A 25,339-nucleotide genomic window follows, 5' to 3' on the forward strand; every position below is an offset into this window, starting at 1 on the left:
TGGCCAAGGGGAAGTATGTATAAGGAGAAGAGAATGGGAACCAGAATAGACCCTTGAGGGACCTACAGGAAAGGGTAGCAGAGAAGGATGAAAGTTTGCCCATGTTGACTGAGAAAGTCCTATCACTGAGATAAGATTTAAATCAGTTCAAGGCCATGCCATTGACACCTACCCTCTGCCTGAGGTGATCTACAAAAATAGCATGATCCACTGTATCAAATGCTATGCTAAAGCCCAGGAGAATTAGAACGGCAGAGCTCCCTGAGTCAATGTATACTCTTGGTAAGGCTGACTCTGCGCTGTGGTGGGCCTTATAACATGACTGGAATCATTTGGCTATGTTGTTTTGGTGTAGGTAGGGCATCAATTGGCTAAGAACAACTTTTATGAGGACCTTTGACAAGAGTGGAAGTTTAGAGTCTTTTTGGGTGTAGTGGGGTCGAAATTTTTTTTTCAGGAGGGGCTGGACCACAGCACACCTGAAACAAATTGGAACATACCCAATGGCCAAAGAACTGTCAACAATAGAGAGGATGCAAGGACCAGTGTATCAAAAACATCCTTCAGGAGGGGAATAGGGATAATGTCGAGGGGGCAGGTTGTTGGCTTCATAGTGAACACTGTCTTTCTTCGGGTGGATTGTGCAATTCGGCTGAAGCAGTACAGGTTGGATGAACAGGGCGGTGGTACAGTTAGATTGTGGGTGGAGGGGAGGGGTAGAATGTTGGTTCTGATGTTCTTGACTTTGATTAAGAAGAATTTTTTTTTAAATTCTTCCCATTTGGTAAGGGAAACATGAGAGTTGGTGTTGGGTGCAGGACCAATGATTGAGTTAATAATATTGTACAAGACCATAGGATTTTGGGAGTTTAAAAAAATATATTTTTCACACTATGAACCATATTAACCAAAATACACATAAACATTTCCCTCTTGAATTTTCACAGTGTCATTTTCTCCCCTTTTCTTCCCTCCCTCCTTCCCACCCTCCCTCCCTACCCAATAAACGTTCAACATATACAATACTATAAGCCCATTAAACAATGTCATCACACAATGAAAATAAACAAGAAAATTGTGTCATCTTCTTTTACACACCGGGTCAGTTCATTTCGTATTCTTCTCATTCTATCATTTTAGGGGGTGGAGGTCCGCGGTAGGCCCTCTCTGTTGTGTTCCATGTACGGTTCCCAAATTTGTTTGAATACTGTGACGTTATTTTTTGAATTATATGTTATTTTTTTCCAATGGAATACATTTATTCATTTCTGTGTACTATTACTGTACTCTCAGGCTCTCTTCTGATTTCCAGGTTGACATTATTCATTTTTTTGCTACAGCTAAGGCTATCATAATAAATCTTTTTTGTGCTTTATCCAATTTGAGGCCTAATTCTTTACTTCTTATATTACTTAGAAGAAAAATCTCTGGATTTTTTGGTATGTTGCTTTTTGAAATTTTATTTAATACCTGATTTAGATCTTCCCAAAACTTTTCCACTTTCTCACATGCCCAAATTGCATGTACTGTTGTTCCTGTTTCCTTCTTACAGCAAAAACATCTGTCTGACACTGTTGGGTCCAATTTATTTAATTTTTGGGGTGTGATATGTAGCCTGTGTAACCAATTATATTGTATCATGCGTAACCTCATGTTGATTGTATTTCTCATAGTTCCTGAGCATAGCTTTTCCCATTTTTCATTTTTTATCTTTAAAACAAGTCCAGTTTTCTTGTCAAATCCAGGAGCATATTTAGGAGCAGAGGTTTGCCCTTGATTAACTGACTATTTCAAAACATAAATTTAACATCCAGATGTGTTTACAGGCATCTTCAATCTATTTTCTGATGAATCAGTTTGCCATTACCACCTGCTTATCCCAAACTAAAATGAATCTGGAAGGGATGACCTTTAAAGTAATGCTGCACAGCATTACAAATATCAAATTACAGCAAATATCATCAAAAATCATCAAATATCAAATCCCAATTACACGTGATAGTGTAAACCAATGATTCAGTTAAGTGGGGGTGCTATAGGAGGCAAAGAAATATATTATCATGATCCTATGAGAGATTTTCAAACGTTGCTTGCCACAGATGACTGGAGGACAGCAAATGCAGTCCCTTCATTTTAAACAACAGGAGGGACAGGCTGAGTATTAACCACCATAAAACTCAAATGCCATTTTTTGGGGGAAATAATTAAACATATTCTGAAAGCAGGCTTACCATAAATATTTGAGTATAATGAGAAATATTTTGTTACGAAATTCTAGCTCACAGTATGGGGGGGGGGGTCGCATTATACATGGGAGTAAAATTTTTATTTTTTTTCTGCCCGCGTTAATGATAAGTAAGATTATCAGCAGCTGCCTACATTGACGGCAGGCCGACTGGGGGGACGCGGGAGAGATGGCAGTGCGACTCAAGTGGGCTGGCGGGTGGGCGGAGAGACAGCAGTGTGACTCGGGCAGGCAGGCAGAGAGACACCAGTGTGACTCAGGTGGGTGGGTGGAGAGATGGCATCGCAACTCAGGCGGGTGAGGGGTGAGAGACACCAGCGTGACTCGGGCAGGGAAAGAGACACCAACGTGAATCAGGTGGGGAGAGAGACACCAGTGCGAATCGGACTGGTGAGGGTGGAGAGACGGCAGCGCGACTTCGGTGGGTGGAGAGAATGCAGCGCGACTCGGGTGGGCTGAGAGACGGTAGCACAACTCAGGTGGGCAGAGAGATGGCAGCACGACTTGGGTGGGCGGTGAGAATGCAGCGCGACTTGGGCAGGCGGAGAGATTCAGCATGACTCGGGCAGGCATAGAGACGGCAGTGCGACTTGGGTGGGCAAGGGGGGAGAGATGCCAGCATGATTCGGGCAGGTGAGGGGGGGGGGTCGTATTATACATGGGGGTAAAATGTTCCCCCTTTTTCCCCTCAAAAATGAGGGGTCGCATTCTACACAAACACATTATACACGAATATTTATTGTAATTTACAGTTATATAAATAACCATATCTTTGGCTTGGATTCGCGGACGAAGATTTATGGAGGGGTAATGTCCACGTCAGCTGCAGGCTCGTTTGTGGCTGACAAGTCCGATGCGGGACAGGCAGACATGGTTGCAGCGGTTGCAGGGGAAAATTTGTGGGTTGGGGTTGGGTGTTGGGTTTTTCCTCCTTTGTCTTTTGTCAGTGAGGTGGGCTCTGCGGTCTTCTTCAAAGGAGGTTACTGCCCGCCGAACTGTGAGGCGCCAAGATGCACGGTTTGAGGCATATCAGCCCACTGGCGGTGGTCAATGTGGCAGGCACCAAGAGATTTCTTTAGGCAGTCCTTGTACCTCTTCTTTGGTGCACCTCTGTCTCGGTGGCCAGTGGAGAGCTTGCCATATAACACGATCTTGGGAAGGCGATGGTCCTCCATTCTGGAGACGTGACCTACCCAGCGCAGTTGGATCTTCAGCAGCGTGGACTCGATGCTGTCGGCCTCTGCCATCTCGAGTACTTCGATGTTGGTGATGAAGTCGCTCCAACGAATGTTGAGGATGGAGCGGAGAAAACGCTGGTGGAAGCGTTCTAGGAGCCATAGGTGATGCCGGTAGAGGATCTACCGGCATGGGTATGACAACGGCTCTGTATACTCTAATCTTTGTGAAGACGCTGTTTACATCCGGTACCGCACGGATGGCAGTCTCTTCAATCTGAGGTGCCTGCAAGCTCACACCAAGACACAAGAGCAACTTGTCCTTGAACTACTCTTTGCATACGATGCCGCTTTAGTTGTCCATTCAGAGCCAGCTCTTCAGCGCTTGACGTCCTGCTTTGCGGAAACTGCCAAAATGTTTGGCCTGGAAGTCAGCCTGAAGAAAACTGAGGTCCCCCATCAGCCAGCTCCCCACCATGACTACCAGCCCCCCCACATCTCCATCAGACACACAAAACTCAAAACGGTCAACCAGTTTACCTATCTCGGCTGCACCATTTCATCGGATGCAAGGATCGACAACGAGATAGACAACAGACTCGCCAAGGTAAATAGCGCCTTTGGAAGACTACACAAAAGAGTCTGGAAAAACAACCAACTGAAAACTGAAAAAAAAAAAGAATAAATAACCATATATAACTACTTACAGCACAGAACAGGCCAGTTCAGCCCTACTAGTCCTGCTGTTTGATGGGAGGAATTAATAAAGAATAGTCAGTGTAGCTTTATGAGGTGGAAACCCTGTTTGAATATTTTTGAAGAGATAACAGACTTTATTCTTAACGTCAATGTATTGGTATAGGATTAAGTAAGGCCTTTTGACAAGATCCCACATTAAGCTTTGTTTAAGAGGTTAATACTCAGGATCCAAGGCAAGACAACAAATTCGATCAAAAGTCAGGAGATTGACTGGAGCATTAAACACAGATGCAAGAAGTTTAAGGTACAACAATGTAAAATATTGTGATTAGAATTCTGTTACTTCAGATTGGGCATTTATTATTTGTTATGAACATTAACAATTCTAATGTGAATGTAGGAGGGATGATGAGCAAGTTTGCTGATAACATGAAAATTAGCATTGTTGATACTGATGGCTTATTGGGTTATGGTACAGTGATGGGAATTTGGTTAGATGGGCAAAGTGATAATTTTGTTTTTGAACATTTTATTTAAGTTTTAATACAATACAGAATATAGAACTCAATTAATAATAACAAAAGTACATTGATTATAAAATCATAGAAAAACATTCATAAGGACTGAAATAAAAAGGCAAGTCCCTCCTATCACAGTCCCCACCCCACCCACCCCCTCCCTTCCCCCAAATTTGAAAGAAAAGGGGACAGACATCAGGGAATAGAGGGAGATAAAAATAAAGAAAATAGAAAAGTAATAGGAGTACGGTTCGACATCTCAGAGTCGCATCATTTTAGAAGTATTAAATTTCTAATAAGGAGTAGGCTAATTGACAAATATCAAAATAAATGATACAATCTGGGCATTTAAGTAATCCAAATAAGGTTGCCAAATTTTGACAAACATACTGTATCTATTCCTAAGACTATAAGTTATCTTCTCAAGGGGAATACAACTTTGCACTTCCATGTTCCATCGATCAATGTGAAGTGGGGAATTGGATTTCCATGTTACCGTTATATATTTCCTGGCTATTGACAACACAATTTTAATAAATTTAGATTTTCTTCAGAAGTTAACTCTTATAATTGCCAAATTCTCCAAAAGAAACAATTCTGGGTCTGGAGGGAAGTTCACCCCCACAATTTTTGTCAACACTTCCCCCAATTCTATCCTTTATTTTCCAATCTTTTTATTATTATTATAATTTATAAACACATACAGTTCAAAGAGATATGAAAAATACATAGTAAATAATGAATTAATACAGAGATATTAAACAATAATATTGCAGAATAAAAATATATCATAAAAAATTTTTAGATCAGTTTAGAGTATGAACTATCTCTAAAAAAAAGAGAGAAAAAAAACCCCAAAAAGGAAGAAAAAACAAATCTGAATTAAAAACTTAAAAAAAATACCTACCGATATACCTAAATCACGCCGATCACTCCGATCTCATCTAACAGCCCAATTATCATACATAATCATAAAAAGAAAACAGAGCCAGATCAACTCACCACAAATGAAAATATTGAATAAATGGTCGCCAGGTTAACTCAAATTTAGAAGGGGATTCATAGACAGAGTTTCTAATTTTCTCTAAATTTAAACATAGTATAGTTTGGGTAAACCATTGGAAAACAGTGGGAGGATTAACCTCTTTCCAATTCAATAGTATAGATCTACTAGCCATTAGTGTAAGAAAAGCAATCATACGATCTGCAGGAAGAGATAAATAAGTCAAATCTATCATAGGTAATCCAAAAATTGCAGTAATGGGATGTGGTTGTAAATCAATATTCAAAACGGTAGATATAATGGAAAAAATTTCCTTCCAATAATTCTGTAAAGAGGGACAGGACCAAAACATATGTGTAAGGGAAGCTATTTCCAATTGACATTTATCACATAGAGGATCGATATGAAAATAAAAACGATGGAGTTTATCTTTAGACATATGAGCTCTATGGACAACTTTAAACTGTATCAGTGAATGTTTTGCACATAGAGAAGAGGAGTTTACCAGTCGCAGAATTTTATTCCAATTTTCATTGGAAATATGAAGGTTGAGTTCTCTTTCCCAATCATTTTTAAACTTTCCAAAAGTCCCAGAATTTATTTTTGTAATTATATTATATAATTTAGATATCACACCTTTTGGAGGGAATTTTGAATATAGTATATCCTCTAAAACAGTCGTAGTCTCCCAATTGGGAAAAGAGGGTAAAGTCGAAACTAAGAAACTCCTAATCTGCAAATATCGAAAGAAATGAGATCTAGGTAAATCATATTTCATGGATAATTGTTCAAATGACATGAAAGAGTTATCCAAGAATAAATCTGAAAAGCATGTTATACCTTTAACTTTCCAGAGTAAATAAGCTTGATCAATTAGAGAGGGATGAAAAAAGAAATTTAGTACATTCTATTCAAATGGGTCTTAATTTCATGCATAGCAGGGGGAATGTAAAAAATGTACCACACCTAAAACACCTATCAGAAAATTCTGGTTTATTTTTTATTTATCTTTTGAGGTGTGAGATATAATTGGTGCAGAAAATTATAATGAATCAGTCAATATCTAGAATTAATTAAAGTAGTTATATTATCTACACATATATCTGACCACCAATGTGGATCGATTTTAATGTCTAAAACTAATTCCCATTACTCGCTTGACATATGTAGACCAGATTTTGGGCTTTGATCTTGGATCAGAGAATATATATTAGACATAATTTTGGTTGTATTCCCTTTTTGAATTAGAATTTCCAAGTCTGAGAACATAGGTAGGACCATTAATGGTCCCCACTTTTCCATAAAAAAAGATTGCAATTGGTAATAGCAGAAGAATATTATATTAGGTAAATTATATATATTGTTAAGCCCATCAAAAAACATAAAATGCCTCTGTGGATCTTAACAATCTTCAATGCAATTGATACCATGTTGATGATTGAAGAAATTTAATCAAGATGATGATGAGGTAATAAATTTTGAGAAGACTCAAAAGGCCAATATGTATAACATTTGCATGATTTATTTGTATATACTTGTCCTGCACATTTATTATTTGTCTGTGTGTGTGTGCATATTATGTCTGGTTGTATGGAGAACACTGTTTCATTGGGTTGTACTTGTGCAATCGGATAGCAATAAACTTGACTTTTGACTTGATTTTCCAGTAATTGAGATCAGTATATTGAGGAACAGGGGGAACTAAGTATGCAAGTTCAAGGATCCCTGAAGTGGCAGCAAAGGAAGATAAGGTGGCAATGGATATTGATGTTTTTTTTAATTTAATTTTAATTATTGATCATGGTAGAAAGCCATTCTGACGCATGAAACCCATGCTGCCTTCCCTGTTAAATCCAATTATCATTGTTTTGGAGGGTGAAAGGAAACTGGATCACCTGGAGAAAATCCATGCAGGTCATGGGGAGAAAATACAAAACACTTACAGACAGTGACAGATTCGAATCTACGCCTCGGGCACTGTAATACGTTCACAGACCGTGCCACCCATTAACCAGGTCATAAGTGTGGTGGGGGGTGGGGGGTGGCAGAGTGGGGTGGCAGAGTGGGGTTCAGTACAACAATGTTTAATATTTGTTAGGCCACAGCTGGGGTATTGAGTGCAGTCTGGCCAGCATAGAATAAGAATGATTCTCTGCCAGAGAGGATGCAGAGAAGACTCCCATGACATTACTTGGGATGGTGCATTAGTTATGTGCAGACACTGGATAACTAGGATTCTTATCATTGAAATGGAGGGGGATCCTGATTACAGTTTAAAAAAGGCTTGCAAGGCTAATAACAAACTTTTCCTCCACGTTTCCTCAGACATGTCCAAGAACAAAGAGCATGGTTTAAGGTTAGAGGTGAGAAATCTAAAAGGGTTTGGAGAAGACTATTTTCTACCATCGGGACTTTAGATTCTGATACAGACCACCTCAAGAGATGATAGAAACATAGTCTCTCACAACACATCTAGATGATTACTTGAATTGATAAGGCATTGCAGGCTATATGCTATGCCAGAGCAAGGTTGACTGGCCAAGATCATGTCAACTTTCTACATGAGCTCTATAGAGAGCATTCTGGCTGGATACATCACAATGTGGTACAGTTGCTACAAAGAAATGGATTGGAACTCAATCCACAGGACAATGAGAGTGGGATAGAGGACTTCTGGAGTCTCCCTTCACCCCCATCGACATGATCTACTGGGATAGTTATCTGAAGAGGGCACACAAAATGGTTGAGGACCCTTACTAACCCACATACAGCATCTTTCAATTGCTCCCATCGGGAAAAAGATATAGGAGTATCAGAGCCAGCACCACCAGAGCGAGGAGCAGTTTCTTCCCATGGGCAATGAGAATGCTGAACCACCAAAGACACTGTTCATTCTAACTATCCAAGACTCTTATATTTACAAAACTATTTATTGATTTATTGTATATATGAATACTTGTCTTGCATATGTATTATTTGTCGACGTGTGGTATGTCTGGTTGTGCGTCTGGATGTTTTGCACCAAGGTCTGGAGATTGCCATTTCGTCGGGTTGTACTTGTGCAATCGGATGGCAATAAACTTGGCTTTTGACATAATATACCAGTAATTGAGATCAGTACAAATGGGTAATTGAAGGTGAGTGAGGAAATGGTGGGCTGAAGAACCTGTTTTTGTTTTGTTGGATGATGAATGGGAGAAACAATATAAAGTGACAGCATCAAGGACAGAGAGGACAACCTGACATACAAGGGCTTATCTTGCCAATTACCAAGGGGACAGTTTCAATTCTTGCAGATATATATACTTGTCAGAGATCATTTAAAAAAAAAGTCAAATGATGTTTCCATGACAGATTAGCTGCGATTTGAACTCCAGTAAATGACAGAGCCCTTTCGTTCTTTGACATCATTGCAGACAAATTTCCACTTTGTTCAACACCTCAACAGAACAGATTTGCTCTGCATGAACTCCAAGGAGAGAGGAATATCAGAAAATGTCATGGCCACAATGATAACATTTAACTGCTCTCAGCCATAGTGTATTACACGAATCAACTACTGAGATAGAAAAAGAATTATATTTAAAAATGATCAGCTGCTGACAAACTGTCGCTTGTTTTATTTAATTGTTCAAAGAAATTGCTTCCAATAAATAAGAGCAAATTTAGCTTGACAAATAAAAACAATTCCATTTCCAGAGATGTCTTTCTTCAATGTGTTATTTGCTACTAATATTTTATTCTTCCCTTTAGAGCTCTTGGATCTTATTCTCACCTTTCCTCTATTGAAAGAACAAGCTTATCAATCTTGTTATCCGTGTCACTGAGTGTAGAACCCATATAGCATCTTTCCAACCATGTGCCACATAGTGTCACCATTTCATGTTTACCCCACTGGGCTTGGTTTGGCCATCTAGCAGTGCAATGACCATAGAAAACCATCTGAGTTCGACATGTCAGGACCTGTGTGTACATCTTTGCATCCCAACTTGCTGACACATCTTTCAAGGTTCCCAACAAGACTGCCAGGAAAAATCCAGGTTATAAATAATATATTGCAGCAACATTACTTTAAAACTATGAAGGTAGATAAATCTCCCGGGCCTGACATGATATTCCCTAGGACGTTGAGGACAATTAGTGTGCAAATTGCAGGGGCCCTGACAGAAATATTTAATATGTCCTTAGCCATGGGTGAGGTGCTGGAGAACTGAAGGTTAGCTTATATTGTTCAGTAGTTTAAAAAGAGGCTTCAAAAGTAAACCAGAAAATTACAGGCAGGTGAGCCTGATGTCAGTAGCAGGCAAATTATTGGAAGTGTTCTGAGAGAGCAGATACACAAGTATTTGAACAGCCGAGGGCTGGTTAAGGATAGTCAACATGGCTTTGTGCATGGTAGGTCATGTTTAACAAATCGTAGAATTTTTCGAGGATGTTGCCAAGAAAGTAGATGAAAGAAAGGCCATGGATGGTGTCTACATGGACTTTAATAAGGCCTTTTACAAGACCCCACATGGGAGGTTAGTTCAGAAGGTTCAGACACAAGGTATCCAAGGAAATGTTGTAAATTGCATTCAAAATTGGTTGATTGGGAGAAGTCAGAGAGTGGTAGTGGATGGTTGCTTCTCAGACTGGAGGTTTGTGGCTAGTGGTATGCCTCAGGGATCTGAAGTGGGGCCATTGTTGTTTGTTGTCTATATCAATGATCTGGATAATAATGTGGTAAATTAGATCAGTGTTTGTTGATGACATCAAAATTGGAGGTATTGTGGACAGCAAGGAAGGCTTTCAGGGCTTGCAGAGGGATCTAAACCAGCTGGAAAAATGGGACAGAATACGGCAGAGGGAATTTAATGCTGCCAAGTGTGAGGTGTTGCATTTTAATATATACTGTAAATGGTAAGACACTGAGGCATGCACAAGAACAAAGGGACCTGGGAATACAGATATATAATTACCTGAAAATGGTGCCACAGGCAAACAGGATTGTTGAGAAAACTTTTGGCGCTTTGGCCTTCATAAGTCAAAGGGTTGACTATAGGTTTTGGGGTGTTATGTAAGATTAGACAAGATATTGGTGAGCCCAAATTTGGAGTATTGTGTCCAGTTCTGTTGGCCTAACAACATGAAGGAAATCAGTACAATTGAAAGAGTGCAAAGATTTACTTGGATGTTTTAGGGTCTTCAGGAGTTGAATTACAGGGAAAGATTAAACAGGTTAGGACTTCATTCCTTGGAGTGTAGAAGAATGAGGGGATATTTGATAGAGGTTTACAAAATTATGAAAGGTGTGGACAGAGTAAATGTGAGTAGGTTCTTTCCATTTGGATTAGGAGAGAAATACAAGAGCCCATGGCTTTAGGGTGAAAGGGGAAAGGTTTAGGGGAAGCATCGTCACTTAGAGAGTGGTGGGAGTGTGGAACAAGAAAATGCAGGATCGTTCTTAAATTTTAAAAGTAAATTGGATAGATACATGGATGGGAGATGATTGGACAGATATGGACTGGATGCAGGTCAATGGGACGAGTGGAATTATATTTTGGCATGGATTAGAAGAGCCAAATGGTCTGTCTTCTGTGCTGTAGTCTTCAATGGTTCAATATTTTGCCACGTCTAATATAATGATAATTGGTTGCTTGTTCTCCATTTTATCTTCCCTAATTTCTCATAAACTAGTCGTTATTTTTAATATTTCCACTCTCAAGAAAATTCTATACAATCCATGGGATTTTGAGATCATAACCAGTGTGCCTACAACCTTCTCTTTACACTCTGGGATGCAGTTAATCAAGTCCTTGGGATTCATTGTCTTTCAATCAAGTTTGTCAATCAGAGCATTTTTGTGAGCAGACAAGAAAACATGTCACACAAAGAGCAAAACAAAGTGGAAATGTGCAGAGTTCAAGGGAGAGATCAGTTGGTACAGAGAAAAGGCCCCATAATTTTACTATTCTTGAGTTTAATGATGGTAGGAAAGAAACTGTCCTCCAAACTGATGGCTTGTGATTTTGTTTTTTTTTTCATGACAGGAGAGGGAGTTAAAGAGAGTGTGATCAGGCTGGGATGAGTACTGTAATATGTTAGCTACTTTTCGAAGGCTGAAGTAAGTATGGATGATGTCAATGGAGGAAAGGTTATGTGCCTGAGCCATGTTCACATCTCTCTGCAATTTCTTGCAGTCTTGTACCACACAATGATGTGTCATTTTCGAATACATCTAGTGACGTAAAATATTTATTTAAATTTCTGAGAAAGTAGAAACTCTGGTGGACTTTCTTGGCCATTGGACCAATGTGTGGACCAAGACAAGTCACTGGAGATGTTTACAACTAGCAATTTCATCTATTTTCTCCACCTCAGCAACATTAAGGTTGGCCAGGAATGAGTTCTGGCCCTCTTCCAGAAGTCTATAACCAAATTTATGGTCTTGCTGACATCAAATGAGATATTGGTGCCGTAGCCCCAAGGCACAAGTTCTAATTCCATTCTCTGCTCTACTTAATCATTGTTGGGAGATATTTTCAGTGATGGTGATGAGATCTGCAAATATATAGATGGAGATGGAGCTGTGTTTGGCTAGTAGGAAATTAAGAAATAGCCCTTTGTTTCCCCCATAGTGATAATGGTCATGGTGGAGATACCATCAACAATTCTCATTGATTGCATCCTGCAGTATGCAATTTCTGAGAGGTGCTGAGACCAAGGTAAAAGAGTTTGGGGAGGAGTTTATTTAGTACTATTGCATTGAATGTGGAGCTGTAGTTGATAAAGAGCAGTCTGACATCAGTGCCTTGGATAAGGCTTGGATTTCTAGAGCTGAAAGTAGAGCGAGGTAGATGGCATCTGCTGAAGTTAATGTGAGCCATGAGAAATCAACATTTTGAACAATTACATGATTATCTATCGGCCCATGGTCATTTTAGCCCATTACTACATTTTTCTTCAGTAACAGGATGGTGGCCTTCTTGAAGCAGGTAGTACATCAGCCTATTGGAGAAGGAGGTTGAAGATATCTGTAATATGGACACCAATTGATCTGCCCAGGCAGTGAGGACACATTCAGATGTCCATATGGTCCAGCTACTTTCAACGCGTTCATACTTCCGAAGGCTGATCTGATACCTGCGACAGTGACTGTGTGCTTGAGATAGAGGTAAAAGCAGCATTCCACAAACTAACTGGGCTCCTGCTTGAAGTAAATGCAGAATGCATTGAACTTATCAGAAACGACATGCTGTTGTTTTGCGATTCTGCCTGGTTTTTCTTTGTTGCCTGTGATGGTACAAACAGTTCCTGGTATCTGATATTTGTCTGAGATGTTTAGCTTTGATGGCCGTTCGCAGATTGAGCCTGGCTTCCTGGTCTTGCCTTGGGTTTCTTGACTCATTCCTGGCCTTCAGAAGCAAGTGCACCTCACCATTCAGCATGGTTTCCAGCTGGGTGGGGGTTGTCTTCTACAAATTGGTCCAACACTAATGATTAATTAATGCAAATTTGCTTGTGCTCCTCATCCTATCTTGACCTCTTTACTATTTCCTTTTTTTTCATGCCGCCTTCCGTGAAGAAGATGCAAAGCATTTGTTTAATTTCTTTGCTATTTCTGGATACAAGTGAATGGTACAAGACTTTAGAGAGCAACTGTCAGTAATTGTACTGATAAATGCCTCTTCAATTCGCTGACCCAACTGAGCCGCCAGCTACAAATAAAACAGGAATTCATTAATTTCCTCATTTACAAAGTGTGCCATCCAAAATGGAGCTAAACCAGCCATAACAGGGAGATTACAGGCTTGACTCCCAAATGTGCTGAGAGTAAGATTGCTTCAATTTGACACAGCACTGAAGAGTTAGAAAGGGAAAGCGTTACCATTGATATCTAGCACTCTTACTCTGGTTTTAAAGGTCTCGTTTCAAATCTTACCCCAAGCAGGAGTACAAAAAAATCAGGTCAGACAATTGGCTGCAGTGTTGAGGAAGTCAGGGATGTGAGCCTAGAAACAGTACCTTGCCAGTTATTTTTAGTAGTAACAACAGCATTGTGGGTCACCATCGTTTTTTTTGTGTGAAGGCTGCACAAAGAGCGACTACTTCGTCGAGACATTCATGGAACAGCATTGTTGTGTTTCCAATCCTGATCTTGTCAATATTAACAGTGTTCCCCATTTGTGGCAGCTTCTCACAGCTGTCAGAATGGAGCACACGAGGTGGAATCTTCGCAGGTGGGTTTCAAAGAGAGACACCTTTAACACAAGCAGCTATAACAACAAAAGTGTTTTTTTTTCAGTGATAGAAGGGGAGGCAAGTGCTTTCCAGGCATCATAAGGGTCTAACATGAAAACAGAACGGTAGAAGGAATTTTCTTTGTGAATAGGTACCAAACTATCCACCTAATTGCTCCATAAATCTCTGCAAGACATCTGGGAACTCGTGAACACAAGCAAATCCTATGCCTGCACCTGTGAAATGAAGGTTTAAAAAAAACTAAAGTCTCCTCTCTCTGAGTACAGAGATTTAGGGCCTTCCCTAATGCAATGCTCAACACCCAGCTGTGAGATCAAGTTGACAGGAGCAGTAGTATTCAAGAATGATCCAAGGTCTAAAGCTAAGAGGGGCTTATACACTTGCTAACAGTTTATGAAATTGTATTTGAAATGGGAGGAGATCACAGAACACATTAAAGTCAAAAAAGGCAATATGAAGTAGCACAGAGTTAATTAAAATTAACACTGTGCTTCTATGTAGAATTGGACATGCCATTTTAATTGTGTCATTTCTATTCTCCTGAAGCTGAACACCACCGGTCTACTGCAGGGGGCAACCTCTGTACCTGTAAGGGGACGGGACAACACCTGACCGGCTGTCAATCAGTCGGCCTGAATGGATCAAGCCCCACTCGGTCGGGTGTCAATCACCCTCCAGGATATAAGCCTGTTCCAGCCTCCCGAGGCCTCACTCAGAGTGGTCTACTGCAGGGGGCAACCTCTGTACCTGTAAGGGGACGGGACAACACCTGACCGGTTGTCAATCAGTCGGCCTGAATGGATCAAGCCCCACTCCGTTGGGTGTCAATCACCCTCCAGGATATAAGCCTGCTCCAGCCTCCCGAGGCCTCACTCAGAGTTGCTGCAGCCACAACCAGCCTGGCTCTGTGAAAGTCAATGTGGATTAAAGCCTGTTGTACAGTATTTATCTTTGTGTGTGTCTGATTCTGGCTAACAGTGCACCACAATTTAATCCACAAAATTTCCCCACGGCGGCTATGGAAAAACTCCTGTGCGCAGGGAGCCTCGAGGTCGACCCATGCCACCCGGAAGCCCAGATATGCTTCGATATCTGGCAGCATGCGGTCGAGACAATCTTCGAGGTACATGAAGGCGACATCCTGGACTCTGATCGGAAGAGGTTGGTCCTACTCTGGTCAATGCTGGGTCCCCGCGCCTTCCAGGTAAACAAAGGCTGCTCCACGTACAAGAGCACAATGGACACTCTCAAGAACTTGTACAAGCCCCCGATGAATGCGATTTGTGGAAGGTACCTCCTCAACACCCGAGCCCAGCAACCCGAGAAAACAGATGAGTCTTACCTGGGACACTTGCGAGAGTTGGCCTGACCATGTCTGGCTGAACCTGGGGTAGATGCAGAGGAGGTCGAGAGGCTGATTCAGGACAATTTCGTCTGAGGGCTACGCTCAAGAGCCATTCGGCAGAAGCTGCTGAAAGACAACATCTATGCCCTAACCAGGACTGTGGAAGTGGTCCAAACTCTGGAAGCAGCAGCCCTGCACGTCGAAGCCTTTGATTCCAGGTTCCCACAGACTCCCTCATGGCCTCTCACACTGCAGCTGCAACCCCAGGCCGAGCAGGGGAGGAGAACGTTGCATGGCGCCCCTGTATTTACTATGGGTCCTGGTGTGGGTCAGGTCGACAATCGCGCCGAAACTGCCCAGCTAGGAACCAGTATTGTTCCCAATGCGGCAAGAAAGGCCACTTTACAAAACTGTGCCTCTCTCAACCTGCCGGCAGCTCAGTGGCCCTCTATGACCTCCCCACCTCCCCTGCGGACCCCCCCCCCAATGTGCGTGTGCCGGGTGACACCATTGTCCCCACGTCAAATTCTTCCTTCCCCGACTGACCACGCAACATCCGGCCCCACTAGTGACCGTTGCAGCGTGTACCCCAAGTATCTACACCATCCCCCGCTGGCGCCGCCTGCTGAGAACTACAGCAACGTCACTTCTGGCTGATGTAATGATGCCACAGCCACCGGCCGTGATGATGTGACTTCCCCTGGTGCAGCAGACACAGGTGGGGAAGGAGACCAGCCATGTAGTGGCTCCCCACGTGCTGCTGCCCTCTTGGGCCAGGCAGCGCCCAACACAGAGGGCCCCCGATGACGTTGAGAATGACGAGGTCTACACAGGCGATGACCAGGCTGCCCTACTGACACTCCCCATCCATCCAGATAGCGACGACTCTGACTCTGAGAAGGTCCTGACCGGCACCACTCTGACCAGGGACATCCCCCATGACCTCGGGCGCTCGATGATGGACGCGCAAGTCAATGGGCAAGTAACAAAGTGCCTGTTGGACAGTGGCATCAACGAGAGCTTTATTCACCCGAGTGTGGCCCCCTCCCTAAGGTTAAATGTCCACCCCACCACTTGCTCAATTGCCTTCGCCGCCAAGGTTAAGACTGTTGGTACCCTTGGGCACTGCTCAGTCAATATAGTGGTGGGAGGGGAGACTTACACAGGATTCAAGCCACCTGCAGAGTGTCACCCTTGCCTTCGGGGGGGCCCCAGCCTCCACAGCATGCCAAACTACCAGCCCCGGCCAACCTGCGGCCTCTCCACACTGCGCATCACCCCACCGGCGCTCTTCCCACATCTTGTGCTAGGCTGCAAGCCGACTGCCGCCAGAAGTAGGTGCTATTGCGCCGCAGACAGGGACTTCATCAAGGCGGAGGTTCGTTGACTCCTGGCAGAAGGTGTTATAGAGCCCAGTAACAGCCTTTGGAGAGTCCAAGACCTGGTGATCAAAGGGGGAAGTAAGCCGAGGATGGTCGTGGATTACAGCCAGACCATTAATCGGTACACCCAGCTGGATGCCTACCCCCTGCTAAGGATTGCCAACATGGTCAATAAGATAACCTGCTACCGGCTTTTCTCCACGATTGACCTGAAGTCGGCATATCACTAAATCCCTATCCATCCGCAGGACAAGCCCTACACCACCTTTGAGGTGGATAGGCGCCTGTACCAGTTCCACTGGGTTACTTTTGGGGTCACGAATGGGGTCTCTGTCTTCCGAGATGGATCGCATAGTAGACAGGCACAAGCTGAAGGCAACATTCCCATATCTAGATAGCATCACTATCTGCGGCCGTGACCAGCAGGACCATGATGCTAACCTGGAAAAATTCCTCCAGACAGCCGCGGAGCTAAACCTCACTTACAACAAGGAGAAGTGTGTGTTCAGCACCACCCGCCTTGCCAACCTGGAGTACATCGTGGCCCATGGAATAGCAATACCTCCGAGGTGGCCCTCGCTGCTACCCTCAACCAAGGGGGCGCGCCCTGTTGCCTTCTTCTCCAGGACCCTCCATGGCTCCGAGCTACGGCACTCCGCCATTGAAATGGAGGCCCAGGCGATTGTGGAAGCGGTCGCCACTGGCGCCCCTACCTGGCCAGCTCGAGATTCATGCTCCTCACAGACCAGCGGGCCGTGGCGTTCATGTTTAACACTACCCACAAAAGAAAGATCAAGAACGACAAGATCCTGTGCTGGAGAGTCGAGCTGGCAGCCTACAGCTACGACATCCAATACCGCCCTGGGAAGTTTAACGACTCCCCCGATGCCCTCTCTTGCACCTGCTCATGATTCCCTCTGCCATCCGGGCGTCACACGGTTGTACCATTTTGTTGAGTCCCAAAATCTGCCATACACCATAAGGGACGTCAGGGACATGACCGAGGCCTTGCAGGTCTGTGTGAAATGTAAACCCCACTTCTTCCATCCCCCACCCCTCACCCCAGGCCCATGTTGTAATGGCTACTAGGCCTTTCGAGCATCTCAGCATGGACTTCAAAGGGCTCCTGCCTTCCATGAACCAAAACCACTACTTCCTCACGGTAGTGGACGAGTACTCACGCTTCCTTTTCGCCATCCCTTGTCCGGACACCTCCACGGCCACCGATATCAGGGCCTTGGGGCAGATTTTCACCATGTTTGGCTACCCCACCTTCATCCACAGCGACCGGGGGTCTACTTTCATAAGCGACAAGCTGCACCAGTACCTGACGGCAAGGGGCATCGCAACCAGTCAGATGACAAGCTATAACCCAAGAGGCAACGGGCAAGTGGAACGCGAGAATGGGGTGGTCTGGAAGGCAGTCCTCCTGGCACTCAGGTTAAAAGGGTGGGCCGCTGAGTACTGGTAAGACGCCCTGACCGAGCCGCTCCATGCCATCGGTCACTGCTGTGCACAGCTACCAACGAGACCCCTCATGAATGTCTGTTTTCATTCCCCAGGAGGTTGGCGACTGGAATGTCACTCCCAGCATGGTTCTCGTCCCCAGGACTGGTGCTTCTGCGTAACCATGTACGGACACACAAGGCCGAAGCCCTGGTAGAGCAGGTTTTCCTCCTTCATGCAAACCATAACTACGCTTACATTAGGTTCGGCAGTGGCAGGGAGGACACTGTCTCAACCAGGAATCTGGCACCAGCAGGAGCACCCACCACACCACTCCACCCACCAACCCAGGACGATGCTGACCGGGCATACATCCCCGTCCCCAGGCAGCTATGGGGCACGCAGGGCCTCCTTGACCACCAGGGGCCTGCTTCAGCCTTAGGAGATGAACCCGCCCCCCCCAACCATCCAATACGGCCCGCATTCATCGACCTCGCCCCCCCCCCCCACCGGCCATCCCTCCGCGCGCACCACACACACCCCTGCCGCCAGCCCCCCCACTTCCCCTCTGACCAGTGACCAGGAGCCAGTCCTATGACTCTCATAGAGACTCCGGCGGCCGCCAGATCATCTTAACCTGTATGTACATAGTGGGTGCAAATCCTTGTGACTGCCACCCCCCGTAACAATTTTAAAGAAGGGGGTGAATGTGGGCAACCTCTGTACCTGCAGGAATGTAAGGGGTCAGGAAAACACCTGGCTGGCTGTCAATCAGTCAGCCTGAATGGATCAAGCCCCACCCAGTCGGGTGTAAATCACCTTCAGGGATATAAGCCTGCCCTGGCCTCCCAAGGCCTCACTCAGAGTTGCTGCAGCCACAGCCAGCCTGGCTCTGTGGAAGTCTTTGTGGATTAAAGCCTGTTTTACAGTGTTTATCACTATGTGTGTCTGATTCTGGCTAACAGTGCACCACAATATTATAAAATGTTAATAAAAAGATTGAAAACAAAGAAAGTAAATTTATTGTACTGTGATAATAAATGTACTAGCATAAGAAGGTGGTTCAAAATCTTTACATTCATGAATTATACATGCTGCCCTACTACTGGCATCACCCAAGAGTGTTTCATACTGGAAAAAAATAGAAAAACAAAAGAAAATTTTAATACAAACTTGATTTTCTATTCCACTAACAAGTACAGTTTAAGAAAAATGTTTAATCTATTCATTTAATAAAAAAATCCTAAGATAAGTTATATCGGATCTATGTTACTAATACATCATCTGACCCAGCTTTTCTTGAGGACTACTAAGTATTGCTGCAATTTTAGGGGGCAAAGTTTGATCTTGAAAGACACAAACACCTTGCCACTCGATCTTTTTCCAGCACATAATCCAATGATAATGAATAGTTGATGACTTTATCATCCATAGATCCCAACATTACCATTTACACTGGACAAACATTTTCAAAAGGTTTGCTTCCTGAAAAAAAAGGGATTGTGATGGACAACTTCAAGCTGAACAAAGATAATTTCAGATTTGCTGTATCATGCAAGAAGTTGGAGAAACATTAAATTAGCTTTGATTGAATTTAGCATGTTTAATCACATAATGCAATCACATTGCATTACTTCAACTGACCTAAAATTGATTGCCGCTGATTTTTGTTTGTACTCAGCATCTGATGCCTCTCGTGTCAGTGTTCTACAATATTGCCCTGATACTGCTTTTCCATAATTGCAATGTCCTGGTGAAACATTTGATCATGTTCTTCACTGACTGCACCAAGATCCGCAGGAAAAAAGTCCAATTGTGTTTGCAGAAAATGAATTTACAATGACATGTTGCACTTCCTCATTTTTGTATGGTTGAAGTAGACTTAAAATATGACAGGAAATCACAAAAAGAGGTTATAACTAAAAAAAAACGATCCATGGTAGGAAAATTTTAAGATGATGTTCATGATAGGCAGCCTAAAATCCATAAAATACACCAAAAAGTGTTCAAGAAACAAAAATATTTGTCTGATGTTAGAGAAAGTAATTGCTTTCATTCTAAAGTTTATGCCTGCAAGGCTTTGATTGAACATGTATTCAAAGATAGAACCTTTGTATACAAAGCAGTTCCTTAATTTTATCTATTTAAAACAATATGCTTCTGCCTTGTTGTCACAGCTTAACTTAAAGAATGCATACCTCTATTTATATTCTTGGCTACTGAAAATTTATACTGCTTATTACCTTTATTTATATAAGTACCAAGTCACAATTTTCCAATTTTGTTTTCATAATTCAACATTTATCATGGATCATCCTTTTGATTCTTCGCTAAATTAGCGGCAAATCTCTGTTGTTTTTAATGACCCATTAATTTTATTTTACATAGTGTGAGAAGCATTAATGTTGCTGAAATTCAGTCTGATGACTGGCAGAATCAACTAAGGATGCAACAGATTAAAGATTCTGACCTAACCATCTCCCAATTTCTTTTCTTGAAAATGCCGATGGCCATCATTAAAGATAAAAACATTAATATTTCACATTCTAGGAAATAAAAAAAATGTAGAACAGAGAAACACTTTTTGTAATGAAGCATTTAATCTTTTGAGAATCAGGGAAGGAAATGTGACCAAATACTTAAACCATTGGGCAGTATTTTAATTAACAATAGTCCATTTTATCTGCCAGTTAGTCTCTGAAGCAAAAATAAATTGAAATTCTTTGCAGTTTAGAAGCTCCTCAAGCTGCTTTAACATCATCATTTGGAAAGAATAATCTTACTCACCAAAAATCATAGTCAGGGCAAACAGTGAAATATTATTCAAAAGGTTATTGTGTAGTTAAGATAATACATGCAAAGGCTGATCCTTCCAGCAGATGCCAAATTTCCTGGATATCCCCAGACAAGTTATCAGAGGGTAGACCCTATCTGGAATGAGTTGCTAGAAGCTGTAGAAATTGGTGCTAATAGTTAAACAGTTAAATAAAAAAAGCACTTGGACAGAGATACAAATGAGAAGGGTTGAGAATGACATGGACTAAATAAAGGCAAATGGGCTTAGACTGCTAATTTGGTCAGGATGGACAAATTGGGCCAAAGAGGCTGTTCTTTTTTTAATTTGACTCCAAGTTTATTATCTACCCTGTCTGGCATATTGTGGTATCTTGGTATCTAGTATCTATGGGTATTTGTATATTTTCCAATTTCTTTAGACTTACTATCACAATGCCCTAATACATCTGCATTATGAATAACCAGTTCATAAGACTAAAATACTATACTTAGACTAAACAAACTTCACTTGCATGAACATATAAACCTTAAAGAATTTTGCTTTATTTTGACATTCTTTGAAAATAATGCATCTGCAGGATTCTTCCCCTCCATGGAGCTGATGGAAAGACAAAATAACATTATAGATAATTAATACCTCCCCCTTCTCCACCAAGTTTACAGATAAAGCCTCTGCCTGGGGAAAATCTTACTAAACAGGGATAAGGAAACACTGGCAAACAAGATTAACTCCTAGCTCTTCATCCTGGGTGACATCATTGCTACTTCACACAGCTTCACTCAAACAATGGCTATGAGCAAAGCACAACCAAGGCTCTTCACTAGCTGAATTTGCTCCCATCTTCACCAAAGATTTATGTGTTTGTTCAGATAATATTTACTTTTACAATTTTAAATTTGTGCTTTTACTTGTTATTTTATTCTTAGTTACTTTAATTATAAAATGTATGCTTCTCAGATTTTTAGCCAGGGTTTTACTGTATTTTAATTTTTACAACTGAACATGAAGTTTCTTACATACCTGTTGGGCTTTAGGAAGAATTTGAGTACATCTGTAAGTTGTACTCATCTATATGACAAACTCGCATTGAATTGCAGATGTTGGCATATCTGCCAAGTCCCTGCTACACACAGCTGCCTACATTGCTTGTCCTCTGATCACCTTGTGTTGGGAGATTCCCAAGAGAAGATTGTGCCCAGGGCTAAAGAGGCAGGCAGTCTGTGATAATTGGAGCATTTGAAGCTGTATCCCACAATAAAGATAAAATAAACAACATTTACCTCATGTGAAACACAATAGGCTGCAGATGCTGTGATTGTAGTAAACACACAGAAATGCCCTTGAAGAAGGACTCAGGCCCAAAATGTCGGCAATATATCTGTGTCTCTTTTAGATGCTGAAGAGATCAGCCAAGTTGAAGTATTTCAGAACATCTATCTCATGCCATTCTCTACAAACATTAATTCCAGCCATATTCTTCCTCAGATATGTGAACCAAAACTGCACACAATACTCCACATGTAGTCTGACAGATGCCTTATAAAGGCAAGGAATTACATTAATTTATTTTAAATTCTAGGCCCATTCATTGCGGCTTCCTGTTAACCTGTCTTCTATCCATACCTTTCTTATAATAATAATAATCCATATTACCTTTCTTGTTATACCCTGGGCTCCCACCTGCTTTACTAGTCTTATGTGTGGCACCTCATGAAATGCCTCTTGAAAATCCAAATGAACCATTTCCAGTGACATTCTTTTGTCTGTCCTGCTTATTACAAGTACAACAAATACTCCAAAACTTCATCATTAACAGTGGATACTAAAATCTTATCAACCACTGAAGTCAGGCTATTAAAAGGCATTTCCTTCTTCAAGAATGGAGTGACATTTGCAAATTTCCAGCTGTCTAGAACCATTCCTAACATTAATGATTCTGAAAAGATTATTGTAAATGCCTCCACAATTTCTTCGGCTCCCTCATTCAGAACCATGGGGTGTCGTTCATCTGGTTTAGATTGCTTATCCATCTTCAGAACTTTCAGCTTCCCAAGCACCATATTCTTCATTTCATAATCACACTCACTTTTGACCCCTGACTTCCTCAAATTTCTGGCTCAAAATGCCTATGCCATTTCTTTCTCCCTTATTACCACTTCACGGACAAGTTGCTCTTGTGTCTTGGTGTGAGCTTGCAGGCGCCTCAGATTGAAGAGACTGCCATCCGTGCGGTACCGGATGTAAACAGCGTCTTCATTGTTGGGGTCTTTCATGGCTTGGTTCAGCATCATGCTGAAAAAGATTGAAAAGAGGGTTGGTGCGAGAACACAGCCTTGCTTCACGCCATTGTTAATGGAGAGGGGTTCAGAGAGCTCATTGCTGTATCTGACCCGACCTTGTTGGTTTTCGTGCAGTTGGATAATCATGTTGAGGAACTTTGGGGGACATCCGATGCGCTCTAGTATTTGCCAAAGCCATTTCCTGCTCACGGTGTCGAAGGCTTTGGTGAGGTCAACAAAGGTGATGTAGAGTTCTTTGCAGACGATGCCGCTTTAGTTGCCTATTCAGAGCTAGCTCTACAGCGCTTGACGTCCTGCTTTGCGGAAACTGCCAAAATGTTTGGCCTGGAAGTCAGCCTGAAGAAAACTGAGGTCCTCCATCAGCCAGCTCCCCACCATGACTACCAGCCCCCCCACATCTCCATCGGGCACACAAAACTCAAAACGGTCAACCAGTTTACCTATCTCGGCTGCACCATTTCATCAGATGCAAGGATCGACAATGAGATAGACAACAGACTCGCCAAGGCAAATAGCGCCTTTGGAAGACTACACAAAAGAGTCTGGAAAAACAACCAACTGAAAAACCTCACAAAGATAAGCGTATACAGAGCCGTTGTCATACCCACACTCCTGTTCGGCTCCGAATCATGGGTCCTCTACCGGCACCACCTACGGCTCCTAGAACGCTTCCACCAGCGTTGTCTCCGCTCCATCCTCAACATCCATTGGAGCGCTTTCATCCCTAACATCGAAGTACTCGAGATGGCAGAGGTCGACAGCATCGAGTCCACGCTGCTGAAGATCCAGCTGCGCTGGGTGGGTCACGTCTCCAAAATGGAGGACCATCGCCTTCCCAAGATCGTGTTATATGGCGAGCTCTCCACTGGCCACCGTGACAGAGGTGCACCAAAGAAAAGGTACAAGGACTGCCTAAAGAAATCTCTTGGTGCCTGTCACATTGACCACCGCCAGTGGGCTGATAACGCCTCAAACCGTGCATCTTGGCGCCTCACAGTTTGGCGGGCAGCAACCTCCTTTGAAGAAGACCGCAGAGCCCACCTCACTGACAAAAGGCAAAGGAGGAAAAACCCAACACCCAACCCCAACCAACCAATTTTCCCCTGCAACCGCTGCAACCGTGTCTGCCTGTCCCGCATCGGACTTGTCAGCCACAAACGAGCCTGCAGCTGACGTGGACTTTTACCCCCTCCATAAATCTTCGTCCGCGAATCCAAGCCAAAGATTACCACTTCACCAGTGACATTTTTTGCAGTTTGATGTCCACTCTTGCTTCTTTTACTCTCGATATATATCTAAAAACATTGGTATACTCTTTTATATCATTAGGTAGTGTAGAACTCGTTGAAAGAACAAAAGACTTGTTGATCCAAACCAAGGCTTTTACTAACTAAAAGGCTGGAGCATATCACAAGTAGGTCAACCAGTCCAGAATGACCTGGTCTGACTAGGAGCAATCCTTTAAGACCTGCCAGTAGGTGTGCCTACACTCTCAGCCAATTACAGTCATCCTACACTACCATCTGTACATATGTACATGTACACATTGGTGATAGAATCTGTACTATCACATTCACCCCTTCTTTGAGAACTGACCACGGAGTGGACGGAGGTTAGGGGCTGTACCGGTCAGGGGGCCTGACCATCCTGCGTGACCGCCGTGGTGCCGGGTTTGGGGTCGCCGGAGTTGTGTCGCCGGCAGGCTCATAGGGTGCGGCCACTGCTTCGCTCAATTCCCCAATGGTGTTGTTGACAGTCTGGCATGAGCTGGTGGGGTGGTGCTGGTCCTCTGTTCAAGCATATGATCAGGGGGAGAAGGAAAAGGGGAGGTTGGGTTAAAGGCACTGCTGCGCCTGATCTGGCTTGGGCTAGGTCCCTTACCGAGACTGTGTCCTCCCGCCCGTCTGGGTACTCAATGTTGGCATAATGCAGAGCAGAGTCACTCGGTCAACCAAAGGGTTGTTCTTTGAGTACCGGATGTAGCATCGTAAGAGGACCAGACCGGGAACCATGAGCCACGCCAGTATGGTCGTTCCAGATTTGGATTTCATCGGGAAAGAGAACATCCTTTCATGGAGGGTGGCATTGGTCATGGTGCATAGGAGGGAGCGGATGGAGTGTAGGGCACTAGTAAGCACGTCCTGCCAGCAAGAGGTGGGGAGACCTTTGGACTGGAGGGCAAGCGTAA

The 25,339-nt window shown here is 43.1% G+C and overlaps 1 protein-coding gene and 1 long non-coding RNA gene across 2 annotated transcripts in view; both read right to left on the reverse strand.

The window, feature by feature from the left end:
- Window positions 1-25,339, reverse strand: part of LOC138749252 (cadherin-18-like) — an 800,124-nt gene that overhangs the window by 691,250 nt on the left and 83,535 nt on the right. The window lies entirely within an intron of this gene.
- LOC138752461 (uncharacterized) lies at window positions 21,374-22,066 on the reverse strand. The gene is made up of 2 exons (XR_011350667.1): window positions 21,872-22,066; window positions 21,374-21,448 (listed from the first exon to the last, which is right to left on the reverse strand). It is a non-coding gene; the product is annotated as an uncharacterized lncRNA (long non-coding RNA).

The sequence above is a fragment of the Narcine bancroftii genome, chromosome 1, assembly GCF_036971445.1.
Source record: "Narcine bancroftii isolate sNarBan1 chromosome 1, sNarBan1.hap1, whole genome shotgun sequence".
NCBI lineage: Eukaryota > Metazoa > Chordata > Chondrichthyes > Torpediniformes > Narcinidae > Narcine > Narcine bancroftii.